We start from the raw sequence: 23,767 nt of genomic DNA on the forward strand, positions 1-23,767 counted from the left end.
CATGGCTTTCTGATAAATTGGTGCCCTCTCGTTAGAGGTCAACCCTGACGGCTACTGCAAGGCACCGTAGGAGCGGAGGCGGTCGCCGCAATCTCAAGGGGAGGGGCGGGCAGGGGGTACAGTGGGTACGGGGGTTTAATAAAGCGTATCTGTTTCCGCTGCCACCGCCAGCCACCTCAATCCTCTTATCAGAATGGTGCTAATGTCCCAGCAGCCCCTGGAACACCAGCACAGGCGCCCCACGGAATCCTGGTGCTGCTCTCATGCTCTACCTAACACGAGAGCAGCACCAGGATAGGTCTGAGCGGCTTGGTCTGCAGCTCAGACAGTGCACTGGGGTCTGTGCAGTTTCCCTAACCGAGAAACCTAAGTGCATATATTAGTTTGGCTGACCTAAGATGGCCCACTAAACTGACATGCGCACTTATGGGCACTCACTCCACTCCTCCTCTCCCCTCCCAGGGCCCAGCCCCATCCTTCCCTGCATAGGCTGGCCGAGGCAGCAGATGGAAAATAAAATATTGTTTTCTTTTTCAGCTGCTGGCTCAGCCGATGGGGCAACGCTCCTTCGCCACTGTGAAGGAACCGCCCCTGCGTAGGAGGTGGATTTAGACAAACACCAGAAGCTCCTAAAGTTGAGACTGACCCGATGGATGGTTGGATCTTCTTTTGCTCAGACCAGTAGTGGTCAAAGCTTCAGTGCCTATGCCGTTAGCCTATTGGCCACCGCACTAAGTGCCAACTTTTCCTCTGGATTTTATGAGATTCTGTGCGTGTTACTGATAACATGTAATCAACTATTGGTAATCAGCAATTGTAATCACTGGACAGGTGAACCTATTATACATCCGAAGGGAGAAAAGTTTTTTGAACTATTGACCTCTTTACTCAATAATTCTTCAGCCTGTAAGGGTCCCAGGCATTGGGAAGGGTGTGCACTGGGCCTTGTCTGGTCGCAGAGAGGGCTGCACATCAGATGTGGTATTGACCCTTGCAGATGGTCTGACCTTATGATGATTCATGTCTCGCTCATTATACACTGAGGGAAGATTAAACGTCCACTGGTAGAGAGAATTGGTACCAAGGGGGGGAGTAAATGGGTCTCATCTTCAAGAAACACTAGACTTGACAAACCAGCTTTAAGCAACAGACCCAAGGCAGCTGTATTGGAATTCAATAGCTGGATGGATACAGCAGGGCTTCAACATGTGCCTCAGAAACAAACCAGGGCAATAAAAAGGCCGCTTCTGGTTCACTAAAAACCAGAGGGAAGCGAGGCTACAGCTTAGACGTATTGAAAGATAATGGAGAGAATGGAACTATGATGACTCCGCAAAACTAGCCTTTAGAGAAGTTAGGATGAATTCTATAAAACTGATCAGGCAGGAGAGAACTAACTTCCTCACAAACAGATTAGGTGCAGCTCACAACCCGCACAAAGAGCTGTTTATTGTGCGTTCTGTGTCCAATGCGGACGGAATTAGTCAGCAATTGACTCACATAGGTACATTGTGATGAAATAAACAAAAAGTCATGCTTATCTAAATGATGAGAGCCAATACCCCTGCAGCAGATTGTGAAAGGGTGAAGGGTAAGACCCCATAAGCCTGAGGAATTTACTGAATTCGGATGTGAGGACGTACATCGCCTGCTCATTGAAGTGAAATCCGGTTCTCAGGTCACCCAAGGTCGCCCCCCTAAAGTACTTGAGAGCATGCCTCTTTCTACAGGACACCCTCTCACCAGTCTCTTTAGTTCTTCTTTAAAGACTGGAGATGTCCCCAACTGTTTTTAAAAAAGGGACAGTGATACCACTACTGAAGAAACCAGGGGATGATCCAGAAATTCAAACATTTTCCTCCGATCTGATTGCTACCCTCCTGTGCTGAACCTCTGCAAGCCCATGCAGTTAAAGAGGGGAGCTGATTTTTATCTGGTTCAGTTATAGATGATCTGAGAGGGGGCTTAGAGGACGAGCATGTCAGACTGGTCTGCAGCTTTCGATACAGTCGATCACAGGATCTGTTGGATCGACTACGTGGCTGGTTTTGGAGGTAAAGCTTTTACTTGACTTACCTCTTTTTGGATATCAGCACCCAGGTCGTCCAACCCTAAACCCTGAGTGTGGCTAGCATTATCTCGCCATCTTTTCAACATATATATCCAGCCCCCCCGTACAGAAGCTAGGGGAAAGAGGGTGGAGGATATTCAACTATGGAGACGTCTGCCAGTGTAGTGGATCCTATTTAGTTTTATTGGGAATCAGGAGATAGGTTAGCATGCAGACTCGTGCCCGTCACCTGGTGACTTTTGACCTACTTAACCTGCTCTGTTTAGCGCATTTATTTAATTATTCCTTCCAAGATGGCTGCCTTGTTTATAATTAGGAAGATGTTTTGATTTCACGTTATCAGTGCCACTCTGTGATGGCGTCACTCTCTGCGTCAAAGACAAGTGATATACGTAGGTATTCACAATATGTCCCTTTCCCACTTACGTGTGATAGGAACATAGGGGGTCATTCCCACCCTGGAGGTCCAAGACAGCCAGGGCCGGGGAGCACGGAAGCACCGCCAACAGGCTGGCGGTGCTTCCCAGCCCATTCTGACCGCGGCGGTAAAGCCGCGGTCAGAAAAGGAAATCCGGCGGTTTCCCGCCGGATTTCCCCTGCATGGGCTGAATCTCCATGGCGGTGCTGCAAGCAGCGCCGCCATGGAGATTCCGACCCCCTTCCCGCCATCCTGTTCCTGGCGGTTTTTACCGCCAGGAACAGGATGGCGGGAACTGGTGTCGTGGGGCCCCCTAACAGGGCCCCATAGAGATTTTCACTGTCTGCATTGCAGACAGTGAAAATCGCGACGGGTGCAACTGCACCCGTCGCACCCCTGCAACTCCGCCGGCTCCATTCGGAGCCGACTTCATTGTTGCAGGGCCTTTCCCGCTGGGCCGGCGGGTGCTCCTTTGGCGGGCGCCCGCCGGCCCAGTGGGAAAGCCAGAATGGCCTCCGCGGTCTTTCGACCGCGGAGCAGCCAAGTGGTGGTTTCTGCGCCACCCGCCAAGCTCAGAATGAGGCCCATAATGTCCTTTTGGAGGAAATTGTTCATGTAATGCCGCCCCAAGCATGCCTTATTATCCATTGTTTGGGAACATACCTGCGTCAGGGGTCCTACAAGATCTGCATAAATACATCTCACGCACACAAGGTTATCAGAGGGATTACTACCAGGATGCCGTCGGCGCCATCTATGCTACACGACGCCTTGATGCAGATGGTGGGGGTCTTTGTATTCACGGCTCTCATTTTTACAATTCGGTTTCTTGCATTGTTCATTATCCTACTCATTGCAGCTCATGGCTTATGCATTTTACAGTAGATTGCAGTCTTGTTAATAAAACCCTATTTAAAACTTTACTGCATCTCTTTCATTGCTTGTGTATGAATGAGACTTGTTTCTCATGTGAGAAAAGGGTAATCTCCCTTTAACCACAACTCCGCTGAGATGTCTCACTCTAGAGTCCATGCGTAAAAGCTGCCACAAATCACCTTTTACTGTTTGGGTTTCTGGTGAAGTACTGCTTGTGAGCCGGGAGGGTTGGGACGACACTTGCAACTTGTTGTAGGATTGGTCTAGTCGTCTACAAACAAAAGTCCTGTTATCCTTAAACCAGCAGTCTTGCCTAGAGTAAGAGTCCAACTATGATACCAGATATTACTCCGGCTTTATAGTTCGAAAGAACTACAAGATCAGTTTAGGAATATGAGGTACTTTATCTGCAGCTGGATGAGAGAAAATCACCTTAAACTAAATGCGGAAAAGACCAAAATTGTGCTGCTAGGCAAAATCCCACACTGTGAACTGATATCTTTTGGCCTCCGGACACGGTAACGCTTGCAGTCTCGAAAACTGTGGCAGGATTCACCAAGATTTGTCATCTGGGCCACAGATCAGTGCAGTGACTTCTGTTCCTTTAAAAAACAATCAGAAAGATTCAAACGCATCTGACTCTGGGTGCAGTGAAGTCTCTTATGGCAGCTGCTAAAACTGGAGCAGGATGACTGTGCGAACAACATATATCTTGGCCTCCCTGAAAGTGAAGAACTGGTACAGTATGTGGCCCCAGATTGATGTTCAGGATACCCCCAGAACACACATCACGCCTTATCTTAAGAATCTTCACTGACCACCTACTAAGCCGTGTGTTACAGTCTTCAAGTCTTATAGCGAGCGGCCCCAGGGTTTTTGAAAGACAGAAGGTTTGCATCTGCTCCACCTTGGACTAGCAAAGAGAGGACGGTGCTGCAGGGTACTCTCTCGTGGAAGAGGCTTCGATGAGAACAGGGCAGCTGGCTGACTCCCTCTTACAGCCACAGGGCCATAAAAGATACAAGGCCTGCCTTTTGTGAAGCCCCTAAATTCCTCCGTTCTCTTCATCGCTGAAGTGCAGCCTAGGAGGGCAAGTCTTGACTCTCAAAATTTGCACCCAAATCTGCTGGACCCGGAAGAGTCGTGAGAGTGTTATCAAGTCACCGAGCCAAGACATTACAACCATATAAAGGAAACTGATGATTTGGTTACTACTGGAGACCAGTTGGTCATTGACAGTGGGACTGCATTGTTTCCCACCTGGACGTCATGGGAGTTCAACCCCTGGGGCCATGGGATGGCCATTGGAGAACCCATCTGTGTTTTGGCCACAGCATCATCAGCATTGTGTATTCCTTGCATCAGGACCACTCCATTGAAGTCTATGGCAGGACTCCCATTGGACTTCGAACTGGACTGGAGACTGTTAGTACCTTTGCCCCTGGACCTTAGTGGCCCATGTGACCTTTTCTCAGGTCAAGTTGGTCCACTTCATAAAGCTGAGGTATTTGTTTAGAGCTTTGTAAAAGTTTGAAAAGTGAATCCCATTAGTTACCAGTGCTTGTTTGTGTTTTAGTGAAAAGCTCAGATCTTTTTTCATACGTAAAATTCATATCTCAGAAACCCTACAGTGGATTTTGTTCCTTCAGGTGGCTAAAAATACGAAACATTTATAACCTTATTTACTATATTGGATTCACATTTTTGTAGTGTTGTGTTTTGTCTTCTTCACTGATTTTGTGTCACAAAATTATTTGTCTTTGCGCTTGTTCCTTTGTTAAAGCCTGACTGCTGTGCGCCAGAGCTACCCAGGACAGGGGTAGGGTTTTCAACCACTCCTAACTGGACCTGGGGCAGAAAGAGGTCATTATTACACAGTGGGGTCACATAGCCACACAATAAAATAATCCACATTCTCAGAACTCTAAACAGTGCTCCCCTTCCTGCCCCACAGCACCCCAAATGTTTCAAAACAGATTTCTGCATCTAGCTCTGCAAAAGCACCTTAAACCTAAGCTGCATTAACCTCAAATATGGATGGATGCCACCAGAGTCCTGAGAGCCGGAGGCGAGGGACAGGGGCAGCCTCTTCCGCAACTACAGTACTTTGTTACAAAGTTTGGACATCAGTCCTAAATTGCTAGTTACTTTGTAACAAAGAAGACAGCAGTCCTATGTTACTTTGTAACGAAGTGTACGACAGCACCCCTTAACCTCTCATCGTAACTGCTTATCCTCAGCTGTTACTTTGTCACAAAGTATCAAAAAGTGCCCTCTTTCTTGGCATGGGTACCCCACTTTCTGCCTGATGTCAGTGGGTTTCACTGTGTTCACTGGGATCTTGCTAACCAGGACCCCAGTGATTATGCTCTCTTTCTTCTAACTTGGTAACTTGTACGATTTTCCCCCCATATTTGGCATACTGGTGCCCCCATGTAAGTCCCTAGTATATGGTACCCAAGGCATTGGGGTACCAGGGGATCTTCATGGGCTGCAGCACGCATTATGCAACCCATGGGGAGCACATGCAAAATGTTCTGTAGGCCTGCATTGCAGTCTGCGTGAAAGGATGCATGCACCCTCATCACTACAGGTCACTGCACCAGGTCACTGTAAGTCACCCCTTTGGCAGGCCCTCCTACCCCAAAGAGCAGGATGCAAGTACCTGTGTGTGAGGGCACCCCAGCACTAGCAGAGGTGCCCCCACAAACTCCAGTTGCATTTTCCTGGACCTTGTAAGTTTGGGGATGCCAGTTATGTGTGTACTAGACAAACTCCAGTTCCATTTTCCCGGACTTCGTGAGTGCGGGACGCCATTTATACGTGTACTAGACATAGGACACTACCTGTGTCCAGCTACATAATGGTAACTCTGAACCTAGGCTGGCTTGGTATCAAACATGTCGGAATCATACCCCAATTCTGTTGCAAGTATTGGAAGCATGATCCCATGCACTCTGGGGGTTCCTTAGAGGACCCCCAGCATTGCTACCACCAGTCTTCTAGGGTTTCCGGGCAGCCCAAGCTGCTGCCACCCCTCAGACAGGTTTTTGCCCTCTCACTGCTTGATATGATCAAGCCCAGGAAAGCAGAAAAAAAGGGTTTCCTTTGGGAGAGGGAGGCAACACCCTCTCCCTTTGGAAATAGGTGTGACTGGCTTGGGCGGGGTAGCCTCCCAAGCCACTGGTGTGCTTTGAAGGGTACATTTTGTTTGGTGCCCTCTGTGCATAAGCCAGTCCACACCAGTTCAGGGACCCCCAGTCCCTAATCTAGCATGAAGCTGGACAATGGAAAGGAGAGTGACCAGTCCCCTGTCATCACCACCCCGGGGGTGGTGCCCAGAGCTCCTCCAGAAGGTCCATGAATTCTGCCATCTTGAATCCAAGGTTGGCAGGGACCTCTGGGAGCATCTGACTGGCCAGGACAGGCAGGTGATGTCAGAGCCCCCTCCTCATAGGTGGTCACCTGGCTAGGTGATCAATCCCCCTTTCAGGGCTTTTTAGGGTCTCTCTCTTGGGTGGGTCCTCAGATTCGGCTTGCAAGATTCCAGCAGGACTCCTCTGCAACCTTACTTCGACTTCTAGCCACTGGAACAGCAACTGAACCCTCCAGGAACTGACAATCTGCATCCACAAAGAAGACTCTTCCTGCAACATCGTTTCCACGGCTCCATCCAGCTTCTGCAACCTTTCCCCAGCTGTGCATTCTCTGAGGCTGGCAAGTCTTCAGTCTGCATGAGAAGGAAGAACGAATCTCCCTTCGAGTGAAGGAGTTACTCCCCTGCATCCAGAGGCACCAACTGCAACGACGACCCACTGCATGGATCTCCTCTCATCCTGAGCAGCGTGGATCCTGCATCACGGGTGGTAGTCCAGAGTAGTCCTCTTGATCCTCTCTGTCAGCTATCCAACTTTGGTGGAGCTAAGTCCTTGCTTTCCCAAGCAGGACAGTACCCCCTTGCACTGCATCTCTTGCAGCTGCCAAGGCTTGGTTGCATCTCCTCCAAGGGAACTTCAATCTACATGCAGCTTCAGCCCTCATCACTCCTTCCTGCGAACCATAGCCCTCTGCGTGGTTCTACTGCGGCGTGCAACTCTTCTGCTGTGTGCCGCGTGGGCTTCTTCAGCAACTTCTGTGTCCCCATCCTGTGGGACTCCTGTGGGTGTTGCCTCTGCTCCTGTGGGCTCTCTGTGTCACTGACGGTCCACCTTCTGGTTTGAGTCCTCCTGGGCCTTGCTGGTCACTGGCAGCACCCCTTCCCGCCAAGCGCAATATTTGCCTTTGCCCAGGCTTGTTGGTGGAATTCCTGCACCAACACCGGACTGCAATCCTCCTTCCAGCGTGGGGCGTCATCTGCATCCCTCAGGAACTCTTCTCCGCCTCCAGGGCTGCAGTGCTGACTTTCTTCTCATCACCGTCGACCAACTCCTGCAAATACAACTGGATGGATAGTGGCTCCTACTCCTCCTGGACTCCACTGTTACTCTTGGTCCCCTTTCTCCACAGGTCTTCTTTCTTTAGGAATTCACTGCTGTTTTTTTTGCAGTCTTCTCTGGGTGTCTTCTTTTTCTTCTTTTCCTCGTTTTGGGTGTGTAGGAAAGTACCATCTTGCCTGGCATGTTACCCCCATTTTTCACTGTATATATGTTGTTTTAGTTGTATGTGTCACTGGGACCCTGCCAGCCAGGGCCCCAGTGCTCATAAGTGTGCCTGACTGTGTTACCTGTGCATATGACTAACTGTCTCACTGAGGTTCTGCTATCCATAACCTCAGTGGTTATGCTCTCTCATTTCTTTCCAAATTGTCACTAAGAGGCTAGTCACCAATTTTACCAATTCACATTGGCATACTGGAACACCCTTATAATTCCCTAGTATATGGTACTGAGGTACTCAGGGTATTGGGGTTCCAGGAGATCCCTATGGGCTGCAGCATTTCTTTTGCCACCCATAGGGAGCTCTGACAATTCTTACACAGGCCTGCCACTGCAGCCTGAGTGAAATAATGCACACATTATTTCACAGCCATTTTCACTGCACTTATGTAACTTATAAGTCACCTATATGTCTCACCTTTACCTAGTAAAGGTGGGGTGCTAAGTTACTTAGTGTGTGGGCACCTTGGCACTAGCCAGAGTGCTCCCACATCGTTCAGGGCAAATTCCCCGGACTTTGTGAGTGCAGGGACACCATTACACGCGTGCACTACACATAGGTCACTACCTATGTGTAGCTTCACAATGGTAACTCCGAATATGGCCATGTAACATGTCTAAGATCATGGAATTGCCCCCTCTATGCCATCCTGGCATTGTTGGTACAATCTCATGATCCCACGGGTCTGTAGCTCAGACCCGGGTACTGCCAAACTGCCTTTTCAGGGGTTTCACTGCAGCTGCTGCCAACCCCTCAGACAGGTTTCTGTCCTCCTGGGGTCCAGCCAGGCTTGTCCCAGGATGGCAGAACAAAGGACTTCCTCTGAGAGAGGGTGTTACACCCTCTCCCTTTGGAAAATGGTGTGAAGGCAGGGGAGGAGTAGCCTTCCCCAGCCTCTGGAAATGCTTTCCTGGGCACATTTGGTGCCCATTTCTGCATAAGCCAGTCTACACCGGTTCAGGGACCCCTTAGCCCTGCTCTGGTGCGAAACTGGACAAAGGAAAGGGGAGCGACCACTCCCCTGACCTGCACCTCCCCTGGGAGGTGTCCAGAGCTCCTCCAGTGTGCTCCAGACCTCTGCCATCTTGGAAACAGAGGTGCTGCTGGCACACTGGACTGCTCTGAGTGGCCAGTGCCACCAGGTGACGTCAAAGACTCCTTCTGATAGGCTCCTTCAGGTGTTGCTAGCCTATCCTCTCTCCTAGGTAGCCAAACCCTCTTTTCTGGCTATTTAGGGTCTCTGTCTCTGGGGATTCCTTAGATAACGAATGCAAGAGCTCATCAGAGTTCCTCTGCATCTCTCTCTTCACCTTCTGCCAAGGAATCGACTGCTGACCGCGCTGGAAGCCTGCAAAACTGCAACAAAGTAGCGAAGACGACTACTGCAACTCTGTAACGCTGATCCTGCCGCCTTCTCGACTGTTTTCCTGGTGGTGCATGCTGTGGGGGTAGTCTGCCTCCTCTCTGCACTAGAAGCTCCGAAGAAATCTCCCGTGGGTCGACGGAATCTTCCCCCTGCAACCGCAGGCACCAAAGAACTGCATTACCGGTACTCTGGGTCTCCTCTCAGCATGACAAGCGAGGTCCCTTGATTCCAGTAACTCTGTCCAAGTGACTCCCACAGTCCAGTGACTCTTCAGTCCAAGTTTGGTGGAGGTAAGTCCTTGCCTCCCCACGCCAGACTGCATTGCTGGGAACCGCGACTTTTGCAGCTACTCTGGCTTCCGTGCACTTCCGGCGGAAATCCTTTGTGCACAGCCAAGCCTGGGTCCACGGCACTCTAACCTGCATTGCACGACTTTCTAAGTTGTCCTCCGGCGGTGTGGGACTCCGTTGTGCAACTTCGGGTGAGCACTGTTTCACTCTTCTTCAAAGTGCCTGTTCCGGCACTTCTACGTGTGCTGCCTGCTTCTGAGAGGGCTCCTTGTCTTGCTCGACTCCCCCTCTGTCCCCAGACGCAATTGGCGACATCTTGGTCTCTCCTGGGCCACAGCAGCATGCAAAAACCGTTACCGCACGATTTGCAGCTAGCAAGGCTTGTTGGCTGTATTTCCACAGGAAAATACTTCTGCACAACTCTCCACGGCGTGGGGGATCCATCCTCCAAAGGGGAAGCTTCTAGCCCTTGTCGTTCCTACAGAATCCTAAGTTTCTACTGTCCAGTAGCAGCTTCTTTGCATCCACCGTTGGCATTTCTTGGGCATCTGCCCATCTCCGACTTGCTTGTGACTTTTGGACTTGGTCCCCTTGTTCCACAGGTACCCTCGTTTGGAAATCCATTGTTGTTGCATTGCTGGTTTGTGTCTTTCCTGCAGAATTCCCCTATCACGACTTCTTTGTCCTTTGGGGAACTTTAGTGCACTTTGCACTCACTTTTCAGGGTCTTGGGGTGGGCTATTTTTCTAACCCTTACTATTTTCTAATAGTCCCAGCGACCCTCTACAAGGTCACATAGGTTTAGGGTCCATTCGCGGTTCGCATTCCACTTCTGGAGTATATGGTTTGTGTTGCCCCTATCCCTATGTGTCCCCATTGCATCCTATTGTAACTATACATTGTTTGCACTGTTTTCTAAGACTATACTGCATATTATTGGTATTGTGTACATATATCTTGTGTATATTTGCTATCCTCATACTGAGGGTACTCACTGAGATACTTTGGCATATTGTCATAAAAATAAAGTACCTTTATTTTAAGTATATCTGTGTATTGTGTTTTCTTATGATATTGTGCAAGTGACACTAGTGGTACTATAGGAGCTTCACTCGTCTCCTTGTTCAGCCTAAGCTGCTCTGCTAAGCTACCATTATCTATCAGCCTAAGCTGCTAGACACCCTATACACTAATAAGGGATACCTGGGCCTGGTGCAAGGTGTAAGTACCCCTTGGTACTCACTACAAGCCAGTCCAGCCTCCTACATTGGTTGTGCAGCGGTGGGATAAGTGCTTTGAGACTACTTACCACTCTTTTTATTGTACTTTTCATAAGAGAAAAATATACAAAACAAGTTCAGTGTGTGTACACATTGCTAAAAGGTTTTGCATTTCCTCTTTTCACTCTTTTCTAAGTGCTGAAAAGTACATCTAAACTTTCTAAAAGTTCTTAAAAAGTTTTAAAAGATTTTTTCTGTCTTTCTAAAAGTTCTGAAAAACTTTTTCTTCACTTTTTCTGTCACTTAAACCCTTTCTAAAATGTCTGGCACAGGCCAAGCTGTTGATCTGTCCAAACTTGCATATGACCACCTTAGCTGGAAAGGAGCAAGGAGTCTCTGTGTAGAAAGAGGTTTGAGTGTAGGGAAGAATCCTTCCTTGGAATTGTTACTTAACATGCTTAGAGAACAAGATAAGGCCAAAGGGGCCACATCTGTTGAAAAAGTAGCTAATGGTTCCCAATCTGATCCAGGGACTCCCCCAGGAAAAGATTCAGGAAAGAAACTTCCCAGCCTGCCCATTACTAGACAGTCTAGCATAGTTGGTACTGATGTGGAGGTACACCATACAAATAGTGTTATCTCACATCATAGCAAGAGCATTGTTTCTCACCACAGTAGAACTGATGTTTCTGTTAGCCAAGCTGTTAGAGTGCCTTCTGTAAGGGACAGGTCTCCTTCTGTCCATTCTCACCATACTTCTGTACCTAGGAAGGTCCCTCCCACCCACCCTGATGACAGAATGTTAGAAAGGGAGCTCAATAGATTGAGAGTGGAGCAATCCAGACTGAAGCTTAAACAGCAACAGCTGGAGTTAGATAGACAATCCTTAGAAGTAGAGAAGGAAAGACAGAAACTGGGTTTAGAAACCCATGGTGGCAGCAGCAGTATTCCCCATAGTCATCCTGCAAGAGAGCATGATTCAAGGAATCTGCACAAGATAGTTCCCCCTTATAAGGAGGGGGATGACATTAACAAGTGGTTTGCTGCACTTGAGAGGGCCTGTGTTGTACAGGATGTCCCTCAAAGGCAGTGGGCTGCTATCCTATGGCTATCATTTAGTGGAAAAGGTAGGGATAGGCTCCTTACTGTGAAAGAAAGTGATGCCAATAATTTTACAGTTCTTAAGAATGCACTCCTGGATGGTTATGGCTTAACCACTGAACAATACAGGATAAAGTTCAGAGAGACCTAAAAGGAGTCTTCACAAGACTGGGTTGATTTTGTTGACCATTCAGTGAAGGCCTTGGAGGGGTGATTACATGGCAGTAAAGTTACTGATTATGATAGCCTGTATAACTTGATCCTGAGAGAGCATATTCTTAATAATTGTGTATCTGATTTGTTGCACCAGTACTTGGTGGACTCTGATCTGACCTCTCCCCAAGAATTGGGAAAGAAGGCAGACAAATGGGTCAGAACAAGGGTGAACAGAAAAATTCATACAGGGGGTGACAAAGATGGCTATAAGAAGAAGGATGGTAAGTCTTCTGACAAGGGTAGGGACAAATCTAAAAATGAGTCTTCATCAGGCCCACAAAAACACTCTGGTGGGGGTGGTGGGCCCAAATCCTCTTCCAATCAAAGCAAAGAAAAGAAACCATGGTGCTATTTATGTAAAATAAAAGGCCATTGGACAACAGATCCCAGTTGTCCAAAGAAAAGCACCAAGCCTCCTACCACTACAACCCCTACTGCTACACCTAGTGTCCCTACTAATATCAGTGGTGGTGGGAGCAAACCTACTAATAGCCAATCCAAGGGAGAAGCTGGGCTCACTATTGGTAACTTAGTTGGGGTTGGTCTGATTAGGGAGACCACAGAGGCTGTGTTAGTCTCTGAGGGGGCTATTGATTTAGCCACCTTGGTTGCTTGTCCCCTTAACATGGATAAGTACAAGCAACTACCCCTAATAAATGGTGTTGAGGTTCAGGCCTACAGTGACACTGGTGCCAGTGTCACAATGGTGATAGAGAAACTGGTCCAACCTGAACAACACCTACTTGGTCACCAGTACCAAGTAACCGATGCTCACAACAACACACTTAGCCACCCCATGGCTGTTGTAAATCTCAACTGGGGGGGGGTTACTGGTCCAAAGAAAGTTGTGGTAGCCTCAGATTTACCTGTCGACTGTCTACTAGGAAATGATTTGGAGACATCAGCTTGTTCAGATGTGGAGTTGGAGGCCCATGCAGCAATGCTGGGCATTCCAGAGCATATTTTTGCTTTAACCAGGGATCAGGCCAAAAAGCAAAAAGGAGAGGGTGACTTGGATCCTGGAACAATGGACCAAGTGCTCCCTAAAGCTAGGGCTAGTAGAAGTAAGGCACTACCTACTATCCCTCCCTCTACAGTGGATTCTACTTCTGAGGAAGAAGAATTCCCTCCCTGTGCAGAACCTACACCAGAGGAGCTTGAAGCAGACACTGCTGAGCTTTTGGGTGAAGGGGGGCCTGCCAGGGAGGAGCTGAGTGTGGCACAGCAAACCTGTCCCACATTAGAGGGTCTAAGACAGCAAGCTGTCAAACAGGCTAATGGGGATGTCAGTGACTCTCACAGAGTTTACTGGGAGGACAACCTCTTGTACACTGAGGCAAGGGATCCTAAACCTGGAGCTGCCAGGAGATTAGTGATTCCTCAGGAGTACAGAAAGTTCCTCCTAACACTGGCTCACGACATTCCCCTAGCTGGGCATCTAGGACAAATGAAAACATGGGACAGGCTTGTTCCCTTGTTTCATTGGCCTAGAATGTCTGAGGACACAAAAGAGTTTTGTAAGTCCTGTGAAACCTGTCAAGCCAGTGGCAAGACAGGTGGCACTCCAGAGGCACCCCTTATTCCACTGCTTGTGGTTGGGGTTCCCTTTGAAAGGGTAGGGGTTGACATAGTTGGCCCCCTTGACCCTCCTACTGCTTCAGGCAATAGGTTTATCTTGGTGGTAGTGGACCATGCCACAAGATACCCTGAAGCTATTCCTCTTAGGACCACTACAGCTCCTGCAGTGGCAAAGGCCCTCCTAGGAATCTTTTCCAGGGTGGGCTTCCCAAAAGAGGTGGTATCAGACAGAGGAAGCAATTTCATGTCTGCTTACTTGAAGGCCATGTGGAAGGAGTGTGGTGTAACGTACAAGTTCACTACACCCTATCATCCACAAACAAATGGACTGGTGGAGGGATTTAATAAAACTCTCAAAGGCATGATTATGGGTCTCCCTGAAAAACTCCGCAGGAGATGGGATATCCTATTACCATGCCTCCTTTTTGCCTACAGGGAGGCACCCCAGAAAGGAGTGGGCTTCAGCCCCTTTGAGCTTCTTTTTGGACACCCTGTTAGGGGTCCACTCACACTTGTCAAGGAGGGTTGGGAACAACCTTTAAAAGCTCCAAAGCAAGATATTATGGATTATGTACTTGGCCTCAGATCAAGGATGGCTGAGTACATGAAAAAGGCCAGTACAAACCTCCAGGCCAGCCAAGAGCTCCAGAAGCAATGGCATGACCAGAAGGCTGTTTTGGTTCAGTACCAACCAGGACAGAAAGTGTGGGTCTTGGAGCCTGTGGCCCCAAGAGCACTCCAAGATAAATGGAGTGGACCCCACACAATTGTTGAGAAAAAGGGTGAAGTCACCTACTTAGTTGACTTAGGCACTGCCAGGAGTCCCCTTAGGGTGCTCCATGTCAATCGCCTGAAACCCTACTATGACAGGGCTGATCTCACCCTGCTCATGGCAACAGATGAGGGACAGGAAGAAGACAGTGATCCTCTACCTGATCTCTTTTCTTCCACAGAACAAGATGCTCTAGTGGAAGGTGTTGTACTGGCAGATTGTCTTACTGCTGAGCAGAAAGACCACTGCATAAATCTCCTGGGTCAGTTTTCTGAACTCTTCTCTACTGTGCCAGGTACCACTTCTTGGTGTGAGCACACTATAGATACTGGAGACAGCTTGCCTGTCAAAAGTAAGATCTATAGGCAGCCTGACCATGTCAGAGACTGCATAAAGCAAGAGGTGCAGAAAATGTTAGAACTGGGAGTGGTTGAGCACTCTGAAAGTCCATGGGCTTCTCCTGTGGTACTTGTACCAAAACCTCATTCCAAAGATGGAAAGAAGGAAATGCGGTTTTGTGTAGATTACAGAGGTCTCAACCAGGTGACCAAAACTGACGCTCACCCTATACCCAGGGCAGATGAGCTCATAGATACACTGGCATCTGCAAAGTATCTAAGCACTTTTGATTTGACTGCAGGGTATTGGCAGATCAAATTATCAGAAGATGCTAAAGCTAAAACTGCATTTTCAACCATTGGAGGCCATTAACAGTTTACAGTAATGCCTTTTGGATTGAAAAATGCACCTGCCACTTTTCAGAGGTTGGTGAACACAGTCCTGCAAGGGCTGGAAGCTTTTAGTGCAGCATATTTGGACGATATAGCTGTCTTTAGCTCCAGTTGGGATGATCACCTGGTCCACTTATGGAAAGTTTTGGAGGCCCTGCAAAAGGCAGGCCTCACTATCAAGGCTTCAAAGTGCCAGATAGGGCAGGGGAAGGTGGTTTATCTGGGACACCTTGTTGGTGGGGAACAGATTGCACCACATCAGGGGAAAATCCAAACAATTATTGATTGGGTTCCCCCTACTACTCAAACTCAGGTGAGAGCCTTCCTAGGCCTCACTGGGTATTACAGGAGGTTCATTAAGAACTATGGCTCCATTGCAGCCCCTCTTAATGACCTCACATCCAAGAAAATGCCTAAAAAGGTATTATGGACGGCAAACTGTCAGAAAGCTTTTGAGGAGCTGTAGCAGGCCATGTGCTCTGCACCTGTCCTGAAAAGCCCTTGTTACTCTAAAAAATTCTATGTCCAGACTGATGCATCTGAATTAGGAGTAGGGGCAGTCCTATCACAACTTAATTCTGAGGGCCAGGATCAACCTGTTGCTTTTATTAGTAGGAGGTTGACCCCTAGAGAAAAGCATTGGTCTGCCATTGAGAGGGAGGCCTTTGCTGTGGTCTGGGCACTGAAGAAGTTGAGGCCATACCTGTTTGGCACTCACTTCATTGTTCAGACAGACCACTAACCTCTACTTTGGCTAAAACAAATGAAAGGTGAAAATCCAAAATTGTTGAGGTGGTCCATATCCCTACAGGGAATGGACTATACAGTGGAACATAGACCTGGGAGTACCCACTCCAATGCAGATGGACTCTCCAGATATTTCCACTTAGACAATGAAGACCCATCTGGTAATGATTAGTCTTGTTGTCCTTCGTTTGGGGGGGGGGGTTGTGTAGGAAAGTACCATCTTGCCTGGCATGTTACCCCCATTTTTCACTGTATATATGTTGTTTTAGTTGTATGTGTCACTGGGACCCTGCCAGCCAGGGCCCCAGTGCTCATAAGTGTGCCTGACTGTGTTACTTGTGTATATGACTAACTGTCTCACTGAGGCTCTGCTATCCAGAACCTCAGTGGTTATGCTCTCTCATTTCTTTCCAAATTGTCACTAACAGGCTAGTGACCAATTTTACCAATTCACATTGGCATACTGGAACACCCTTATAATTCCCTAGTATATGGTACTGAGGTACCCAGGGTATTGGGGTTCCAGGAGATCCCTATGGGCTGCAGCATTTCTTTTGCCACCCATAGGGAGCTCTGACAATTCTTACACAGGCCTGCCACTGCAGCCTGAGTGAAATAATGCACACATTATTTCACAGCCATTTTCACTGCACTTATGTAACTTATAAGTCACCTATATGTCTAACCTTTACCTAGTAAAGGTGGGGTGCCAAGTTACTTAGTGTGTGGGCACCCTGGCACTAGCCAGAGTGCTCCCACATCGTTCAGGGCAAATTCCCCGGACTTTGTGAGTGCGGGGACACCATTACACGCGTGCACTACACAAAGGTCACTACCTATGTGTTGCTTCACAATGGTAACTCCGAATATGGCCATGTAACATGTCTAAGATCATGGAATTGCCCCCTCTATGCCATCCTGGCATTGTTGGTACAATCCCATGATCCCACGGGTCTGTAGCTCAGACCCGGGTACTGCCAAACTGCCTTTTCAGGGGTTTCACTGCAGCTGCTGCCAACCCCTCAGTCAGGTTTCTGCCCTCCTGGGGTCCAGCCAGGCTTGTCCCAGGATGGCAGAACAAAGGACTTCCTCTGAGAGAGGGTGTTACACCCTCTCCCTTTGGAAAATGGTGTGAAGGCAGGGGAGGAGTAGCCTCCCCCAGCCTCTGGAAATGCTTTCATGGGCACATTTGGTGCCCATTTCTGCATAAGCCAGTCTACACCAGTTCAGGGACCCCTTAGCCCTGCTCTGGCGCGAAACTGGACAAAGGAAAGGGGAGTGACCACTCCCCTGACCTGCACCTCCCCTGGGAGGTGTCCAGAGCTCCTCCAGTGTGCTCCAGACCTCTGCCATCTTGGAAAAAGAGGTGCTGCTGGCACACTGGACTGCTCTGAGTGGCCAGTGCCACCAGGTGACGTCAGAGACTCCTTCTGATAGGCTCCTTCAGGTGTTGCTAGCCTATCCTCTCTCCTAGGTAGCCAAACCCTCTTTTCTGGCTATTTAGGGTCTCTGTCTCTTGGGATTCCTTAGATAACGAATGCAAGAGCTCATCAGAGTTCCTCTGCATCTCTCTCTTCACCTTCTTCCAAGGAATCGACTGCTGACTGCGCTGGAAGCCTGCAAAACTGCAACAAAGTAGCGAAGACGACTACTGCAACTCTGTAACGCTGATCCTGCCGCCTTCTCGACTGTTTTCCTGGTGGTGCATGCTGTGGGGGTAGTCTGCCTCCTCTCTGCACTAGAAGCTCCGAAGAAATCTCCTGTGGGTCAACGGAATCTTCCCCCTGCAACCGCAGGCACCCAAGAACTGCATTACCGGTACTCTGGGTCTCCTCTCAGCATGACGAGCAAGGTCCCTTGATTCTAGCAACTCTGTCCAAGTAACTCCCACAGTCCAGTGACTCTTCAGTCCAAGTTTGGTGGAGGTAAGTCCTTGCCTCCCCACGCCAGACTGCATTGCTGGGAACCGCGACTTTTGCAGCTACTCCGGCTTCCGTGCACTTCCGGTGGAAATCCTTTGTGCACAGCCAAGCCTGGGTCCACAGCACTCTAACCTGCATTGCACGACTTTCTAAGTTGTCCTCCGGCGGCGTGGGACTCCTTTGTGCAACTTCGGGTGAGCACCGTTTCACTCTTCTTCGAAGTGCCTGTTCCGGCACTTCTGCATGTGCTGCCTGCTTCTGAGAGGGCTCCTTGTCTTCCTCGACGCCACCTCTGTCCCCAGACGCAATTGGCGACAACCTGGTCCCTCCTGTGCCACAGCAGCACGCAAAAACCCTTACCACACAATTTGCAGCTAGCAAGGCTTGATGGCTGTATTTCCACAGGAAAACACTCCTGCACGACTCTCCACTGCGTGGGGAATCCATCCTCCAAAGGGGAAGCTTCTAGCCCTTGTCGTTCCTGCAGAATCCTAAGTTTCTACTGTCCAGTAGCAGCTTCTTTGCATCCACCGTTGGCATTTCTTGGGCATCTGCCCATCTCCGACTTGCTTTTGACTTTTGGACTTGGTCCCCTTGTTCCACAGGTACCCTCGTTTGGAAATCCATTGTTGTTGCATTGCTGGTTTGTTTCTTTCCTGCAGAATTCCCCTATCACGACTTCTTTGTCCTTTGGGGAACTTTAGTGCACTTTGCACTCACTTTTCAGGGTCTTGGGGTGGGCTATTTTTCTAACCCTTACTATTTTCTAATAGTCCCAGCGACCCTCTACAAGGTCACATAGGTTTAGGGTCCATTTGTGGTTCGCATTCCACTTCTGGAGTATATGGTTTGTGTTGCCCTTATCCCTATGTGTCCCCATTGCATCCTATTGTAACTATACATTGTTTGCACTGTTTTCTAAGACTATACTGCATATTTTTGGTATTGTGTACATATATCTTGTGTATATTTGCTATCCTCATACTGAGGGTACTCACTGAGATACTTTGGCATATTGTCATAAAAATAAAGTACCTTTATTTTTAGTATATCTGTGTATTGTGTTTTCTTATGATATTGTGCAAGTGACACTAGTGGTACTGTAGGAGCTTCACTCGTCTCCTAGTTCAGCCTAAGCTGCTCTGCTAAGCTACCATTATCTATCAGCCTAAGCTGCTAGACATCCTATACACTAATAAGGGATACCTGGGCCTGGTGCAAGGTGTAAGTACCCCTTGGTACTCACTACAAGCCAGTCCAGCCTCCTACAGGGTGGTTTGGGGAAATTCCAGTGTTTTACTCCTGTTTTCCTGGCCGCAGGGCGGTACTGTGTTAATTACCTCTGTGGTTTTCTAGTAACCCTAGCTCCCCTCTACACTTTCCACTTACCTAGGTGGGGGGGCTGTGTTCACATTCCATTTTTTTAGTACAGGGTTTGGGCTCCCCCTAGGGTCACTATTGTCTAACTGCATTTGCAATGTTTTCTAACCTTTCCTATGCCTATTACTGTTTACTAGTGCATATAATTTGTGTATTACTTGCCTTCTATTGGAGGGTTGCCCTTCTAGTACTTTTTGGTATTGTGTTATCAAAAATAAAGTCCATTTATTTTTGTACAACTGAGTGTAGGCCGTAGACTGCCAGGTCTCAGTGTGCTGCACCCTCAGTGGTCACCCAGGGCCTAGACTACCAGGCCTTAGTGTGCCACACCCCCAGTGGTCACCCAGGGCCTAGAGTGCCAGGCCTCAGTGTGCTGCACCCTCAGTGGGCACACAGGCCCTAGACTACCAGGACTTAGTGTGCTACACCCTCAGTGGTCACCCAGGGCCTAGACTGCCAGGCCTCAGTGTGCTGCACCCTCAGTGTTGAGACTCCCATGGCAGTGTGGTACTACCATCTACTGCGTTCAGCAGCTAATGCCACTTTCCAGAGCTTTCCTAAGACTCCCAAAGAGTTTCAGCTTTTAACCAAGTATATCGAACAAGTGGCGACTAGCAAGTCTATCTCCTGTTTGTATATGGAGGTCATGGCTAGCAGGACTTACCCATCAGTGGGGGCTAGAGGTGGCTGGGAGAAGGATTTGAGCACATTGATACTTGATCAAACCCGGTCCTATTGCTGTGCTTAATGTCGAGTGCCATTCAACTACAGACATAAGGGAGCTCAGTTTAAATTCCTACACCGTCAATGTTACGCACCAGATCACATGGCTAAATTTACCTCAAACACTTATGATGCATGCAGAAGATGCAGCAGGATAAATGCTGACTTTCTGCACATCTCAAGGTCCTAACCTAGAGTACATGAATACTGGGACGAAGTGTTCACTTGACTGCAGACTGTGATGGGTTTCCCTCTTGAGCCTGTTCCAGTGATGACTCTTCTGTGGGCCACTGCAGATGTGGTAAAGAAAGTTTATCAGTATGGTCTTGCTGTTAGCTAAGAGGCTGTTGGCTATTTCATGGATGAGCAAAACAGCTCTCAAGTTAGGGCACTGGACACTGCATATGACGTATTGACAAGACCAGATGGAAATAGGAGCTGAAGGTAAACCCCCAAATCATGACACCCTGCTCTCCTATTTACTACCGCAGGCCACACAATGACCTGAGATGGGACCTAGTGTGTTAAATGCTATGGCATTGCATGCACCTTGCTGTCTAAAGTGCACTGTTAAGAGGTGTCAGCCCATAGACACTATGGCCCTGATTTCGAACTCGGCAGACGGGTTACTTCATCACAGCGGTGACGGATATCCCCACCAACTGAAATATAAATCCCAGTAACCCGTCTGCCGAGTTCTAAATCAGGCGCAATATGTTTGTATTCTGGAAATGTGCATTGCAATCATGCTAAATGCACGCATTTCAGCACAGGAACATAAGTCCTTGCTGTTCTATCACTATCACCCGTGAGGGTGTTCCTTTTTGGAAAGAGGTGCGGATGGCATTGAACCAAACTTTAGGTCTCCTCTTCCATATGAACCCAGGATGATGTCATTGGTGCTTAGCGCACCCAGCTACAAAGGTCTTTCAAGGATGGATCAATGCTTGGTAATAATGGTGAAGGGTGTACCGAAAAGTAGATGGGATCTCGGGACTACCGCTGCGATACATATCAAAGGGACTATCAGGTTTTGGGTGTTGACCCAAAACAAAGGTTTTAGAACTTATCATGTAAACAAGAATGTATGTTCAGGTGACTGAATGGGCTAAAGGTGAACTGATTAATCATCACTAGCATGATATTGAGTAAAGGTGGATTTGATATTTGTCCGAATGCTGCACCATGGACTATATGAGACACTTCATCAAAGGAAGGGGGGCAAGAGGAAGTCTTGGTAAGATTTTGGTTCTTTTTTTGTTGAATGGTTCCTCAGTTTTAGAAACTACTTTGTTCTTACTGAGAAGCGTACCAATGATTTGGTAGTGAGTCTATATCCTGTTCAGTAAACAGAGGTTACAAACTATCTGAGAGGGAGGACTCTTGGGGCTCACTCCCTGACCCTGCTCTGATTGTTTCTCTTCTAGAGGAGGATGTGGCTGGTGATGCTGTAGGAGGCATCAGTGTAATTTTCAGCTTCCGGGTGAGCTGCGGTTTCATCATCCTGATGGCTCTTTTCTTCTTCTTGTTCGAGAGCTGGACAGCCAGGAAGCAGCAGCACACGGGAGAGGGGTAAATATCACTTTAGGACTAATAATTGCCTATGTCATTCATGATATACATCTGTCTTGTGTGGAAAAACCCTTGAACATGCACTGCCCATCACGCAGGTCCTCCTTTAATCAGTCACACACGACTGACCTACTTAGGAGCCTGGGGGCCTACTGTTTTAGGCATGTTTGTGTGTGCTATGCTTGCACTGTGTGTACTGCCCGTTGTGGATAGCAATTCATTTTCCTAGTTCAGGACATTCTTAAGCCGTAAGAGGGCAGATTTATCATGGTATTGTGTTGCCCTTGTGTTACACATGGTTTTACAAGGGCACGCAGTACCGAAGATAAATTTACCAAGCAACACAAGACCACCTTGCATTGCCCTGCACTGCTTGGTAAATCTGGAGTGACACAAGGCTGAAAAAGTTGCTCTGTTGCATTACTCTGCCTCGGGAAGGCATTCCATGGATTTTAGACTAAGTAAAACTTAATTCTGGTGGAATTCCATGCCCAAGTTGGTATCCAGACTTCTAATCCCCCCTCAAACATTGACTTACTTTGTCTTTGGATTTTGTAGTAGAATTACCTCCTTGTCAAGGGTGTACAACCATATTACTAGTAGTAGATTATTTATTTTGTCTTATTAAAACATTTTGGGCCTTGTTTATACTTTTTGGTGCAAAACTGCACCAACGCAATTTAGCACCAAAAAGTTTTGCACCGGATTGTACCATTTTTTAGCATCAGCTGGGCACCATATTTATGGAATGGTGCAAGCCGGTGCAAAGGGTAGGCTAAAGTAAAAAAAAAAAAAGACTTTAGTTGGGTGGGGCTGCGGTATGGAAGAAGTGGGTTTAACACCAAAATATGACTTTAGACAGGTTAGAATAAAAAAAAATGACTCTAACCAGATTAGCCTCATTGTTTTACACTAAACCTACCATACCACATGACTCCTGCCTTAGAAAATGCAGGAGTCATGCCAATCACCCCAATGGCCATCACAGGGGACAAGGGTCCCCTGGGCATGGCCATTGCACCCTGTGCCTTGTATGGGAGCCCATTTTAGGGCCCCCTATGGCACTTTAAAAAATAAAATGCAATACTTACCTGTACTTACCTGAGATGGGGTCCCCCATCCTCCACAGTTCCTGTGGTATGGGTGGGGGTGCCCCTGGGGCCTGGGGAGGGCACCTGTGGGGTTATTCCATGGTGTTCCACCATGGAAATAGACCCACAGGTCCCCTAACGCCTGCCCTGACCCAAGAGTTAAAAAAGGGGGCAAAGCAAGCTTTGCACCATTTTTTGACCCCTCCTCCCTCCCGTGCACTAATTTTTGCACGGGATTATAAATATGGCGTTATGGCCATTGAGTCATTGTTTGCACGGGAACGACTACCTTGCATCACAGTAAGGCAAGGTAGGTTTCCACTTCCAAAAATGTCTTTAACTTCATGAATTTTGTACTAGACGGGTCTAGCACCAAAGTATAAATATGGAGTTAGTTTTGCACCGAATTAGAGTAAAATAAATGACGCTAATTCGGTGCAAACAGAGTATAAATATGCCCCTTTATGTCTGTAAAACATAGATATAATTTGTTCAACATGTACTTTGGCTATAGGGATTATCATCAATATTAATTTCAGAGAGAGGTCTGCAATTTGTGTCATGTTTATGGAAATAGTTATGTATACCTCTGGCCATTAAAGTAAGTTTGTCTTCAGCATATCATCCACAAACATATCGACAAGCAGAAAGAGTTAATCCATTAATGGAGCAATGTTTACATTTCTTAGTGACTACCTTTGCTGAATACTTTGTTTATTGCTGAATGTGTTCATAATCATATTGCTCATTCTTATGTTTGGCCAGACACCATCCATGCCTGTACCCAATAGAAGTCTGCACTCCATGTCCAGTATCATCTGTTCAAGCGCATCATCATGATGCTCATCTAAAAACGATACTTTAAGCTGCACAAGATTATTTCAAGGAGCAGAAACAAAAATAAGATGCACATGGTCATCGTGCATCTGAAGCCCCTCTTCAAAATGGAAAATAGGTGGATGAAAGACTAAAATAATTTGGGATGTGCAGCACTTAAGAGCATTCTTGGGGACCAGCTGATAATGCACCCGCCCCAT

This window comes from Pleurodeles waltl, chromosome 10 (assembly GCF_031143425.1).
Source record: "Pleurodeles waltl isolate 20211129_DDA chromosome 10, aPleWal1.hap1.20221129, whole genome shotgun sequence".
Lineage (NCBI taxonomy): Eukaryota > Metazoa > Chordata > Amphibia > Caudata > Salamandridae > Pleurodeles > Pleurodeles waltl.